Source organism: Alosa pseudoharengus, unplaced genomic scaffold, assembly GCF_046254945.1.
Source record: "Alosa pseudoharengus isolate Yale_2024_CS ecotype anadromous, Long Island Sound unplaced genomic scaffold, YU_APseudo_1.1 YU_APseudo_1.1_scf_9, whole genome shotgun sequence".
NCBI classification, from domain to species: Eukaryota; Metazoa; Chordata; class Actinopteri; order Clupeiformes; family Clupeidae; genus Alosa; species Alosa pseudoharengus.
Window position 1 is genome coordinate 5548723 of NW_027468881.1, and position 13990 is coordinate 5562712.

The window sequence follows — 13990 nt, forward strand, 5'->3', positions numbered from 1 at the left end:
TTAAATGTCAAGGCCCTCGGAAGTCTAACAATGAATTATGGAGCTACTTTGAGACTCGTAAATGGTGTAAAACAGTGATTTATTTGCATGGCTAGGCGGATAACTAGCGCCCGATTTCTGAGTGCAGGGGACAAGCCGAGATGAGCTAGACATACGTTCACACTCGGTATCATGTTTCAACACACTTAGGTCAATATCACACCGGAATTCTCCTTTAACAGAGATGGCAAAAGCCATTGGTGGATTAGCGCTAAGTTACATCAAGTTTCCAACGGGTAATGAACTCCACATTGAATTATTATTATGATAGCTGCTAGTTGTGAAGTGAGGTGATCCAACAAGTTTCATCTGTTGCTAAGTAACAGACATAAAAGCTGAACGTCGATGCTATATCGCCTACTTAGGATATCTTAACTTGAGATAAGATAGGATATGTTTCTGTAATACCAAATTGAGAAAAATCCTATCTTACACTTCTCCTATCTTAACTTAGGACTTAAGATAGGACGTTTCTGTAATACGGCCCCATTTTAGGTGTATGTTTACATGTCTCTATTCATTCCATACATCAAGATATATTTACATCCAGTCTTTTCTAGTAGGTAAAGCAACTTCCTGACTATAAACATGCCAAGTTTCAAAGCTCTCAGAGCTTGTGTGATTGACCTGCACTAATGTATATGCCTTAACTCCAATACGGACAGGCTATATTTTAGTTCTTTTTTGGTTTTGGGGTGTATAACAATATCTGTTAATTTAACAATCTTAGCAGTAAAATATTTTTAGCTAAGAATCCATTTCATATATGGGAGACCTTAGAGATTAAGAAAAACATTGTTGGGTTTAGTTCTACCTCCGGTAGGGGTATCTCAAAAACTAAAGCCCTTTCTGACCATTTGTCACTAGCCTAAATCCTGTAAACGCACTGCCCGAAACCACACTTTTCTGAAATTTACATTGCCCCTGTACCAGTCGAAATGGCTGTCAGAGGTTCTGATCTAGAGCTGGCCTTCCCACAAATGAAACAATCTCTCCGCATTTGAAATTATGTTGTATCAGCCCTACTCAGCCTTCTTGGTGCAGATGTGCTCTTACTCTCAACATTTGCAACTTGCTGCTGCTCACTGATTTTTGTCTTACTTCAGTAGTTCGCTATACATGATACATTATATGAAACTTTGATTTTGGATAAAATATCATCTGTATATGAAGCCAGAGTTTTATGGACATCACCATCTCTCTCTCTGCTGAGCAAGGGTAAGTATGCGTTGGAGGCCTTCTACTGTGGGGTTTTGGACATAGGGATCTTTTTTCTTGCCCTTTTCAAAATGTTTCCCACAAATTATACAAAGCTTTGGATCCAATACCTGTAAGACATTCTCCATAATTCAAAAGACTAGTGAAAAGGAAAAATTATATACATTTCAGAATTTTCATCGAAATGCAAATCAAGTTGAATTACACATTAAACATTGGTCAGAGGGCTAAGTACTTTCTTAGCTAGGGAAAGTAGTTTCTACAACTAACTGTTTAGCTACTTAGGGGTGAAGTAAGCAGTGTAGGCTCTACTGTCCACTGCTGGTCTGGACAGACAAAAGCTAACAATATTATTTTCCATTATTCAGTAATGACTTGACCAAAACAAAATTCAAGTGAATGTAAATATTTTAATAAAAGTGTTCCATTCCAGTGTTAACCTGATTCAATTGGATCTGTGTTTCATATGAAATGTATCATTATTAAATGTAAATATAGATCAGCACTTGCCTTGCAGTAACAATGAATTTATCAACATTCTTCTCACCACTGATAATGTGATTTGGAATTTAAGACTGTATTTTGCTAGTGTTCTTTCATTTTGGACACCTCATACATTGAGTGACAGAACACCCTAACTTGGATTCAGTACAACCCCACCTTTCCCATAAGCCATCATATGTGTTGCTATGATAATCCCTGGTAAAGCAGCTACAAAGTAAATGAAAACATTCTGCATAGATATTCATTTTTTGCATGTCCGCTTATTTTAGGTGTATGTTTACATGTCTCTATTCATTCCATACATCAAGATATATTTACATCCAGTCTTTTCTAGTAGGTAAAGCAACTTCCTGACTATAAACATGCCAAGTTTCAAAGCTCTCAGAGCTTGTGTGATTGATCTGCACTTGTTTATATGCCTTAAAGGAATAATCCGGAGTAAAATGCACGACACGATTTACGGATGATTGGGGATACATACGTTGAGTTGACATCAAAATCATGTCATTCGGATGTGTTTTGAGAAAGTTCGATTGTACCGTTTTCAGTCAAAACTCGTAGCCTGGAAGTGAGCAGGGCATATCAATTTCGCCGCTACAAAACGCTATTTTTATACCTCTTCTACAGTTCCAAACAACATAACACTTACGTGGTAGTGAGTAGAGGGTCCCTAAAGCCAAACCGAAGTATCCCCGAGGTCTTTATGTGGTCGGATAGAGAGTCCAGAATGAATTTCATCAAGCCAGTACCTTTCCGGAAATGTTGCCATCTTTGCTGCCATTTTCAGGGGAAAGTCCGTAGGAGTCGATTGCTGAGTGTGTTGTAACACGCTCTGGAAATTCACAATTTCGTCACCGTTTAAAAAAAAAAAAAAAAAACAGGTCACTGTTTTCGTTTCTGTACGGTTATTTTTCCTTTTAAATCATTAACACTTCAGAAATACCAGCATATGGTGTATAGCTTAATTATCCACAATTTAGGCTACAGTATTAGTCAAGTCAAGTCAGATTTATTTATAAAGCGCATTTAACATGCACATAGTGCAATCCAAAGCGCTCCACAAACAAGACACATAACAACAAGACAAAAGATGCCGGATGGAGCGGCGTAGTCGCCAGCGTACCCATGACATCAAGACAAGACAAATACATTTAAAAAATAACAAATACAAAAAATGCCGGACGGAGCGGCGTAGTCGCCAGCGTACCCGTGACACCAAGACATACACAGACAACAAAACAAATAAACAAATAAAAAAAAGAAAATATATTTTAAAAGGGGAAAAAGTGATGTTAAAATTAGTCCAATTTCCAAACCAGCTGAAAATGTCCAAGGGCAATGATGATCCGTGAAAACTGCGCACAGAGCTTTGTCTTTACTACCGATGCAATGCCAATAGTATAGTTATATAATGTACAGTGCAACCGGAAAGTATTCAGATCCTTTCAAGTTTTCCACATTTTGTTATATTTCAGACTCATCTTGAAATGGATTCAATTCGTGTTTTTTCTCATTAATCTACACATAATACTCCAACACTCCACAAAAAACAGGTGTTTAGAGTGTTTTGTAAATTTATAAAAAATAAAAGTCTGAAATATTCTATTTACATAAGTATTCAGACCCTTTGTTATGACACTTTGTTACGGCCGGCTCGTTTACTGACCGCAACATAAAGGGAGACGGACAACAAAGTTCCAATTTATAATTTATTAAGATTAAGCAACAATAGTAATACCAAACATAATGTGTCTAGGGGAAGATGAGTGTTGGCGTGTGTGTATGTATGAATGCAATGTCAGCATCAGTATGTAAGATGACTAAATGGTAGACAAAAGAAGATAGAAAGATTAGAGAGAGGAGAGAAAGCGTAAAGTGCCAGTGCAGAGAGAAAGTCAAAATGGTGCCTGCAAGAGAGAAGAAAAGTGCCTAAAGGGGAGGAGAGGAGGACTCCTTATATAACCACACTCTGATGCATGTGTACACAATTCCTAATTGACCTAATCAGGCCCTACCTGCCCGTGCACTGACAAGGAGAGGCCTGAAGGGGCACAGGGGGTCGTGACACACTTGCAATTGAGCTCTGGTGCATCCTACTTCTATCAATGGTCCTTGAGATGCTTCTTCAACTTGATTAGAGTCCATCTGCGCCTAAATTAATTCTTTGGCCATTATTAGGACAGGCAGACATCTCTTTATATAAGGTCTCACAGTTGATGGTGTATGTCAGAGTGAAAACCAAGCCACAAGGTCAAGACAATTGTCCGTAGACCTGCGAGACAGGGTTGTGTGAAGACACAGATCTGTAGCCTGGCCTCGGCCTGCCTACGTACTTCCGGTCGATTTCTTCTCCCTACAGTATTCCGTCTGGAATAGGTTGATTCGCGCTCGTTTATTTCGGCAGTTGGGCAGCCGACCAACCAGCGAACAGAGGGCGTCCCTGAGAGCGATTACGTACCCAGGCATGGTGTTTCAATTACTACGTCCCCGCCCCTGAAGCAGATCGCTTGGAATACATCAACGTAAGGAGCGAAAAGGGCTTATACTTATGAAATCTTTGAGCAAATGTGAATAATAGTTTAGCCTATTAACAGGAGGGTCACGAACGAAGTCACAGTGGAGTAGGATGTTATATTGTCAGCTAAACTTTAGTCATAGATTTTGTCACTTGAAATAGGCTACGAACGTACCCGAGTCAAACTGTAGTTTAGTAGGCTACATGGTCGCGTCAAAATCACTATTTTGCAAACACTAAGAAGGCTCGACATAACTTGAAACTTTGATCGAAGCATCATCAATGTCTCTACATATGAACTCGAGCATTACGAACATTGTTCGTGTACACATAGTTTACTAAAAAGAAAGATTTTGGACAACTCGCTCCTTGCAAGATGGCAGCGAGCAGTGAGTTGTTCTTTTAGTAAACTCTGCGTACACCAACAATGTTCTCAATGCTCGAGTTCATGTGTAGAGACACTGATGATACTTCGATCAAAGTCATTGTGTCGAGCCTTCATAGTGTTTGAAAAATAGCGATTTTGACGCGATTGTATCAAAAAAGTAGTAGCCCTATAGAAATCCCATTCAAAAGGTCATTTCACCCGAAAACGACAACGCATACAAGCTTAAAAGTGGCGCTTTGGCCGTACTTATGCATTTATATGAAAGTTTGACTTTGGTACATTCACAAAACACTATATGATGCATTTTGGCGAGAATTACGCAGATGAAACGTGTGATTGTTTGCTGATAAGATGCCCCCGTGCTTGTTATGGGCTTGCTGCAGTGAAACTTCTGTCTATGACAAAACGGTTGTTAGTGACTAATGGTTGTTAGTGATTGGTTCAAAGGAACTCCAATGATTTTAAATCAAAGATTGTTAAGGCGGAGCAAGATATTTCATCAGGAGCCACTTCCGGGAACCCGGATGGCACGAGGGGGGGTCATAATCCCCCTTTATGCAGAGCAGAGGCAGCGACTGCTCCATTGAAGTCTATGGGCATAGCTCAGAATTTTACCACATATGCTAAGGTCTTGGTTCTATAGAGTTAGGAATGTGAATTTCGGGCACGTTTTCAGGATGCTCAAACCCTTCTGTACATTTCAGGTACATTTTTAGCATTTTTGAGCATTCCAGTCTGGAAAATCGACTTTATATCAGGTGTGTGCCGGTTATTTATGCCGCTGCTGTTGGCCGGTTGCAACGTACGCTCATCAATACGTCATCGACACGCCTCTTTATGCAGACAGGATTCGATCCCCATTTCGCGCCCATAGACATGAACTACGACGAAGTATCTTGCTCCGCCTTAACAATCTTTGTTTAAATCTCAAACTGTGCCCTCCCACCTGGAAATAAACGTACGCCTATGGATCTAGGCAGAGAATGTCTAATAAGGGGAGAACTGCCACTCTAGGAAAACTTCCGGTTTCTGAACTGGTTGCAGTTCCTTCTGTGGTTCCACATGAGGGCGCTCGTCCACGAGTGCAGAATGAATGGAGATCTATGGAGCTGTACCCCTCAAAATCCACTTTTCTCGGGATATATATTTTTTTCAAGTAATTTGAATATTGTATTCGAAAGGGGAGACAAAGAAAATTCACTTGGTTGAGTATTATATTTTTTAAAGTCACTTAATTGTTCTAAAAAGCCTTTCAAACGTGTTGATGACGTCATTCATTAGCACAATGCTAGCGGGGCATTAGTTATGGGCAACAACGACCCAACCTGTAAGAAATCAAAAGGACATAAGTACTCGTTCATTCAACTTTTGACCTATAACCCATGTTGAAGTTATACAAACTACAATCAAATCTGAGATTTGTCAACGACAATCAGGTGAAAGAGACAAATTTAGCCTTCTAGCTCCATTGACTCCCATTCATTTTGCACTCATGGCGATCGCCCCCAGTGGAACTGGTGGAACTGCAACCAAAATTCGGTACAATGGGACTTAATACGGAGTGGCCAGGCTCTCCGTAGACGGGCTCTGATCTAGGCCAGACTCTCTGCAAAGTCAGGCTAACAGATATGGGCAAGAATACAAAAAAAATTCTGCAGCATTGAAAGTGCACGGTAGCCTCCATTATTCTCAACTGGAAAAGTTTGGAACAACTAACTGTCTTCCTAGATCTGGCTGCTCAGCCAAACTGAGTAATCTGGGACAAAAGGCTTTGGTCAGACAGGTAACCAAGGACCGAATGGTCACTATGAATGAGATCTAGAGTTCCTTTGAGAAGATGAGAGAAGTATTTGTGTGAAGGCGTGCCATTGGAGGAGGGGCCGCTAGTCTCTTATTCCCCTTAATTATTGCAAATAGACTTGGTTGCGATTTCCAAACAGGTTTTGTGAGGGCTATTTTGTTAATATTTGGGAGACTGCAAGTAAGGGGCTTAGACCGCACAGCCTAAGCTGCTGAAGTGCTGCGAGTGCGCAGCTAATGAACTTCAGAAACAATACATTCAAGCTTGCGATATTCAGACCGGCACATCCTCCCAAAGCTCCCGATTAGCCACTCCGGGTCTGTACTAGCATAATTAAAGGAGAAGTTCGGTGTGAAATTGACCTTAGCTGTACTGAAAGATGTTGCCGAGTACTTACATGTGTCCAATAGGCACCTTCGCTCACCCCCTAGCATTCCAAATTACGCCGTTTTTAGCCGAGTAGCTGTGGGGGCATAGCGTAGCCTATGCAGCTAAATCGCTATTTTTACACCATTAAAAAGGTTCCAAGTAACTCCACACTGCATTGGGAGACTTCTGAGGGTCTTGGAACCTTTTTAATTGTGTAAAAATAGCGATTTAGCTGCATAGGCTACGCTATGCCCCCCACAGCTACTCGGCTAAAAACGGCGTAATTCGGAATGCTAGGGGGTGAGCGAAAGTGCCTATTGGACACATGTAAGTACTCGGCAACATCTTTCAGTACAGCTAAGGTCAATTTCACACCGAACTTCTCCTTTAATAAGCTACGTGTGGCACAATGCTTGCACATCACAGTCGCAGTTCTATCTACTGTTTTAGAACTCCAAAATGTTTGCACACACCACAACAGGCTGCATTCGTTATCGCTCGCACTTGCCATTTCTACACGTGATCTGCAGCAATCCACACCTCCGCTTTCACGCAAAAGGGGGAACAAACACACATATGGGCGTGAGGCTACATTACGCATGCCTTGAACCGTCAAAACTGTACAATGCACACATGCTCCGCAACCGAGGCAAGCGAACCGAACGTTTTTTCATGAACCTTGCCACCCCTAGAACACACACACACACAAAAGCAAACACATGCACACATGCAGTTTAGGGAATGGAGTAGGAGATGGAGACAAATTGACAAGCGTGATGCGTGATTTATTTTTGCGGAGACAATGTGCAGGACTGAGCAGCGGTCATATTTTGTACCAGAAAACTCACAAAGGTTTAAAAAAAAAAAAAAAGTCTGACAAATATGGGTTTTGTTAGGTGAAAAAGGGATTGAAAGCAGGAACTAACAACTCCTAGTTACATATTTGTCCATAAATCTTTGTCACTCTTCACACACTCGTAAACAAAGGATGTTTTAAATACACTTTTTGTCAGAGGCACTCTGAAGCGCCTCCCAGACTTCAAGAGCTCAAACTGGCTGGAAAAAGGGTGTGTACTGAATGCAGTGATTTTTCATAGCTTTCTTCCTCATACTGCCAGTGTATATTTAGGTTAGGGGTTTTTGTTTCCCTACTATTTTGCTAACTTGTTCTTGTATTTGCAGCCTAAATGGCCAAACCAAGCAGAGACGTGAAAGGTTAAAACACTTTGAATGTGTGTAGCGTATACCAGACAGATGTCAAGACAGCTCAGTCTTCTGAGGAGACGGAGTCATTGTGAGCATTTCTTATAAATATAGTCTGTTATCAAAAACTCAGATGGTTGTCAAGAACTGTACCTAATAAAAATTTAGAATAAACAATAGATTTCTAGGCAATAGACTCTAGGCAGGGGCCAAGTCCCCCCAAGCATTGTCTTGCTCACCCAAAAAAAGTCAGTTTTTTTTTTGTTGTACATCTGCCCAGTGTGCAGCCTCAAACCCAGCTTGGATGTAGCCTTTTTTTTTTACAAAGATCACTGTTTCTCAAACTCACTGAGTAGCCTACTGTTGGTACGAGAAAAAACAATCAGTGCTACCTAGCTCAAGTTGCTGCAGCCAACAGTTAGAGCGGCCAGGCAGCTACAGTGCTACATTCTGAGCAGCATGATTTTAAAGATGCCCCCAGAGTGAAGCACCGTAGCTGCCTGGCCTCTAGCTGTTGGTGTATTTTAAAATAAAATAACAAATACCCTAATTTTTAGTGTATCAAAATAAACAACAAAATACATTAGCCACATAAAAAATACTGTATTTTTGTATTTTGAAAGTACTAAAATATTCTTTAAAGTGAGCATGATATCACTTTGCAAACCTTCCACATCTGTCTATTTAATCTATTCCTTCATCAATACAATGACTGTTGATTAAGTGGACATGTGTTTGAGAGCAGCGGCTTTTCTCTGCCTGCGAGACATGCCATAATCTGCAAACAGTCAACAGATCAACTATGCTGACCTGCCTGTTGCATCTCATAGCCTATAATTACTGTATCAGAGATGCACTGAAAAAGTCACAGCTGAACTTGTCAAGCAGTACAAAGTCTCTGACATCGTCAATGTATGCCCAGATTGTGCAATGTTCCAGGGCAACCACATTAACGGTCATCTTCCTGAATCTCAATATTATGATTACAGGTCTAAGGAAATTACAAAAAAGACAGCTCCAATCAGAGGCTACATTCATTGTTTTGCACTTTTATGATGTCATCACATCACCGAAAGTAGGCAATTGGTTTAATATTTGCCAGTATATTTAAACTACAAAAATACACCTATAAAGTATTTTGATACAAAATACGAAGCCACTTTCTTCAACAAAATAAAATACAAATGACAAAATCCAATTTTGTATTTGAAATACTTATTTTAAATACATGTACCAGAAATACTGCCAATCCCTGGCTGCTGACTGCAGCAACTCGAGCTAGGTAGTACCATTTTATTTTCAGTTTGTGTTTTGTGTTTGTCAATTTTGATCCAGTTTGACCGCTTTGCTATGTTGCCCACCCAAATTTCTACCAGCCCACCCAAATGTAGTAGGCTAGAACGAGCCCTGGTGTGTGTGGGTCTGGATGGGTATGTGTTACCTTACACCAGAAGACTTTGACAAGATTTGGGAAAGATTCTTAAAAGATTGTAGTCTTTTGAGTAAAGGGGGGCATTAGTTAAAAGACTCCAATCTTTCGAGAATCTTTCCCAAATCTTTTCATCTTGTCAAGTCTTCTGATGTATGGGTAGCATATTGTGTGTGTGGGTGTGAGTGTGTATGCGGTTATGCGCCTCTAACATTGTGTTTGTGTGTGCTTGCGCCTCTAACGACTGATACCTTGAGTTGAGTCCTCAGCTGTCCCATTGGCCACTCTGTTCCTTCCCCAGCACCAGTGTTCCTTCCCCAGCACCAGTGTTCCTTCCCCAGCAACAGTGTTCTGTCCCCAGCAACAGTGTTCCGTCCCCAGCAACAGTGTTCCGTCCCCAGCAACAGTGTTCCGTCCCCAGCAACAGTGTTCTGTCCCCAGCAACAGTGTTCTTTCCCCAGCAACAGTGTTCCGTCCCCAGCAACAGTGTTCCCTGCTTTAGCATAGTTTTCTAGTATTCCAGCTTCATTTGTGGTGTTTTCAACACATTATCTCTGGCTACCGCCAGCCCCTACTACACAGACAAGTTCTGTCTCTGTCTGTCTGTCTCTGTGTGTGTGTGTGTGTGTGGGAGGGGGGGTGTATTCTGCTGATTATTCTGAGGAACAAATGACTCTTTTCAGGCACACTGACCCCCTCCCTCATGCCCCCTTGTTCCACACACACCAGTGACAGTAACCACTACACACACACAAACACACACAGGCTAGGCCTACACTCTAACGTATGCAGAAACATTGCATACAAACACACACACACACACATGTCCATATACTTATACATGCAGACACACACACACGTCCACAGTGGGCTAAGATGGCTGAGCGGATGGGTGTGATTGGCAGTCATGGAATGGGAACAAACGCAGTTATGGTGAAAAGTGAGACTCAATAATAGTGAAGTCTCTGAAACTTGTCAAAGCGTCAATCTGAGCTGAATTGATTTGGCATAAACTACCAGCACCCAAGGTGACTCAAGGCCCCAGAGTGATAGAGACTAGTATCACGCAGGGCAGCTCAGCAAAGATAGGAAGAAAGCAACATGTACAGAAATATTCATGTGCAGAGGCCAAATGGATTTGCATGACTGACGCATACACACGCGCACACACACACACACACACACAGATGCTGAATTGACACATACAAACTAGGGGTCGACCAATTATCGGCCTGGCCGATTATTAGGGCCGATATTTAGCATTTTTATAATAATCTGTATCAGTCATTTTTTCCACGATAAGCCGATATTGAAATGGATAAATAATGAAACGCGCTACTTTCTCTGTAAAGCGTCTCTCACTCCTTGCATTTGCTACTCTGTGGTCAAGAGCATTGTCCCGCCCACTACACCGTCTGATTTGTTAGTTAGCACGAATGCAGCCAATCAGGATCGAAGACTGAACACAGAGAAAGTTTAGGATTCTCACTGAGGCAGATTGTAGACTGGGCTTCAGCTGTATGTACGGAGCTATTTTTCGAAGGTAAGGAAGGTAGCCTACATTGCTGAAGTTGCAATAAATCACAATCATCTACACTGAAGTTACAAAAACACCACTTTGTAAGCTATTGTCTCTTTGATCCGGATCAATAAGTAAAGCACCCACTTCCTTCATTTAGCGAATTCCCGATTGATGCACGTTAGTGAATTCGCTTCGCGGCCCTCTATCGGCTATAACCGCACTATGTAAGTTTGCCAGATCGGGTAGCGGATCTGTAGTTTGATGGAATGAGACATAAGAAACTACAAATTTGACTTGCATCTGATGTCGCAATACATCGTACTTTCATAAAATCATGCAACATATTCTACCTTGTCTGTGGACATTGTTATTTGCAAAGCTGGTGCTGGATAAACAAATAGTGTGTGCGACCAGGGTTGGGCACCAAAACACGGTTCTAATATGGCACCGGTGCCGACACAAACGGTAGTAACTGCATCGAATAACAAAGTGGATTTCGGTGCCTCATTTCAGTGCTTAAATAGCGTTTTTTTTTTTTTTTTTTTAATACAAGGCATCACTGCATGTCATGCGCCATCTCTAACGTCTTGCTCTGATAGCAACACATACAGTTAGCTAACATATGATAAACACTGGATGTATAAACCAGAGGGGTGCACCACATAGGCAAGTGAACAGTGTTTGACAGCTTGCATGAGCCCAAGTAGCTTACTTTAAAGCGATATCGCGAGCTCCTGTCAAAATCTAGCAGTGGGCCTAACTAACTACACACAAGCAAAAGGCTATGAAACAACATCAACAGTAGGTTAGCCTATACATTACACAATATCCTTGCTAATGCGCTAACTGACATTTATTTGAAATGTTATCAGCAAAGTTGTAAGGTGAAACTTATTTCACGGTGTTAAACAACATAATGGCATGATATTCATCTTTCATGTGCATGAGGTCCATATAGCATCACAATGAATATGAAGATCATGTTAAAAGTTAGCTGGCAAAAACATAAATATGTAGGTTACATACCTTATGTCACTGAGCTGTCAAAGAGGCTACGAAACCACCTCCGTAGGCTACGTTATCGCTAATTAAACTCAGCTGACTGGTGTTAGCGCATAGCCATAGTTGCTGTTAAAATGCCTACTAGGCTAGCGCTGGGAATCTAAACACTTCAACAACGACATATGTAGCCTAACATGTTCAAAACTACTGCGTGTTATGGGTTAAGACTAGGGTTGGGTATCGTTTGGGTTTTATCCGATACCGGTGCTAAATCGATACTTTTAAAACGGTGCCGGTGCCGAAACGGTGCCTGAACCGGTACTTTGTTTTTAAAATGTTTTAAATTAAAATGTACTAAAGCATGAATTGCTTTTTTTTTTATTGATAAGACAAATTTGAACATGAAATTGAACTGTTATATTCAATTTACTATCAATATCTCATTAATAATACATTTAAATGTTAAAACAGCTTGCCATGCATGCACACACAATAGTAAGCTCTGCTTTCAAGTTTACCCAGTGTAGGCGGTTTGCCATAACGTTAAATGTTAAAACCGCTTGCCATAAAACTGCCAGGTCATGGACAACGGCGCAAGCAAGCTAATCTAACAGGGACTCTACTTTCCAGTTAATTCAGTGTGTTCCCAAATGCTTCAAGAAATAGTCACGTCTTAACCCATAACACGCAGTAGTTTTGAACATGTTAGTCTACATGTCGGTGTTGAAGTGTTTAGATTCCCAGCGCTAGGCTAGTAGGCATTTTAACAGCAACTATGGCTATGCGCTAACACCAGTCAGCTGAGTTTAATTAGCGATAACTTACGGAGATGGTTTCGTAGCCTCTTTGACAGCTCAGTGACATCAGGTATGTAACCTACATATTTATGTTTTTGCCAGCTAACTTTTAACATGATCTTCATATTCATTGTGATGCTATGGGCCTCATGCACATGAAAGATTAATATCATGCCATTATGTTGTTTAACACACCGTGAAATAAAGTTTTCACCTTACAACTTTGCTGATAACATTTCAAATAAATGTCAGCAAATGTCAGCGCATTAGCAAGGATATTGTGTAACGTATAGGCTAACCTACTGTTGATGTTGTTTCATAGCCTTTTGCTTGTGTGTAGTTAGGCCCACTGCTAGATTTTGACAGGAGCTTGCGATATCGCTTTAAAGTAAGCTACTTGGGCTCACGCAAGCTGTCAAACACTGTCCACTCGCCTGTGTGGTGCACCCCTCTGGTTTATACATCCAGTGTTTATCATATGTCAGCTAACTGTATCTGGATGTGTTACTATCAGAGCAAGACGTTAGAGATGGCGCATGACATGCAGTCATGCCTCCTATAAAAAAAAAAAATTAAAAACGCTAATAATAAATAAATTAATAACGCTATTTAAGCACCGAAATGAGGCACCGAAATCCACGTTGTTATTCGATGCAGTTACTACCGTTTGTGTCGGCACCGGTGCCATATTAGAACCGTGTTTCGGTGCCCAACCCTAGTTAAGACATGACATTTCTTGAAGCATTTGGGAACACACTGAATTAACTGGAAAATAGAGTCCCTGTTAGATTAGCTTAATGCCGTTGTCCATGACCTTTGGCAAGCGGTTTTAACATACATTATGGCAAACCGCCTACACTGGGTAAACTTGAAAGCAGAGAGCTCACCATTGTGTGTGCATGCATGGCAAGCTGTTTTAACGTTTAAATGTTTTATTCGAAGGAGCAATGAGATATTGATAGTAAATTGAATATAACAGTTCAATTTCATGTTCAAATTTGTCTTATCAATAAAAAAAAAAGCAATTCATGCTTAAGACCATTTTAATTTAAAACATTTTAAAAAAAAAGTACCGGTTCAGGCACCGTTTCGGCACCGGCACCGTTTTAAAAGTATCGATTTAGCACCGGTATCGGATAAAACCCAAACGATACCCAACCCTATGTGCGACAGAGGAAAAGTTATTTGGTGTTGCTTTAACGT

General features: G+C 40.9%; 1 protein-coding gene across 1 annotated transcript in view; it reads left to right on the plus strand.

Moving 5' to 3' along the window:
* The window catches only part of ppih (peptidylprolyl isomerase H (cyclophilin H)), a 92646-nt gene that overhangs the window by 20979 nt on the left and 57677 nt on the right, over window positions 1-13990 (plus strand). The window lies entirely within an intron of this gene.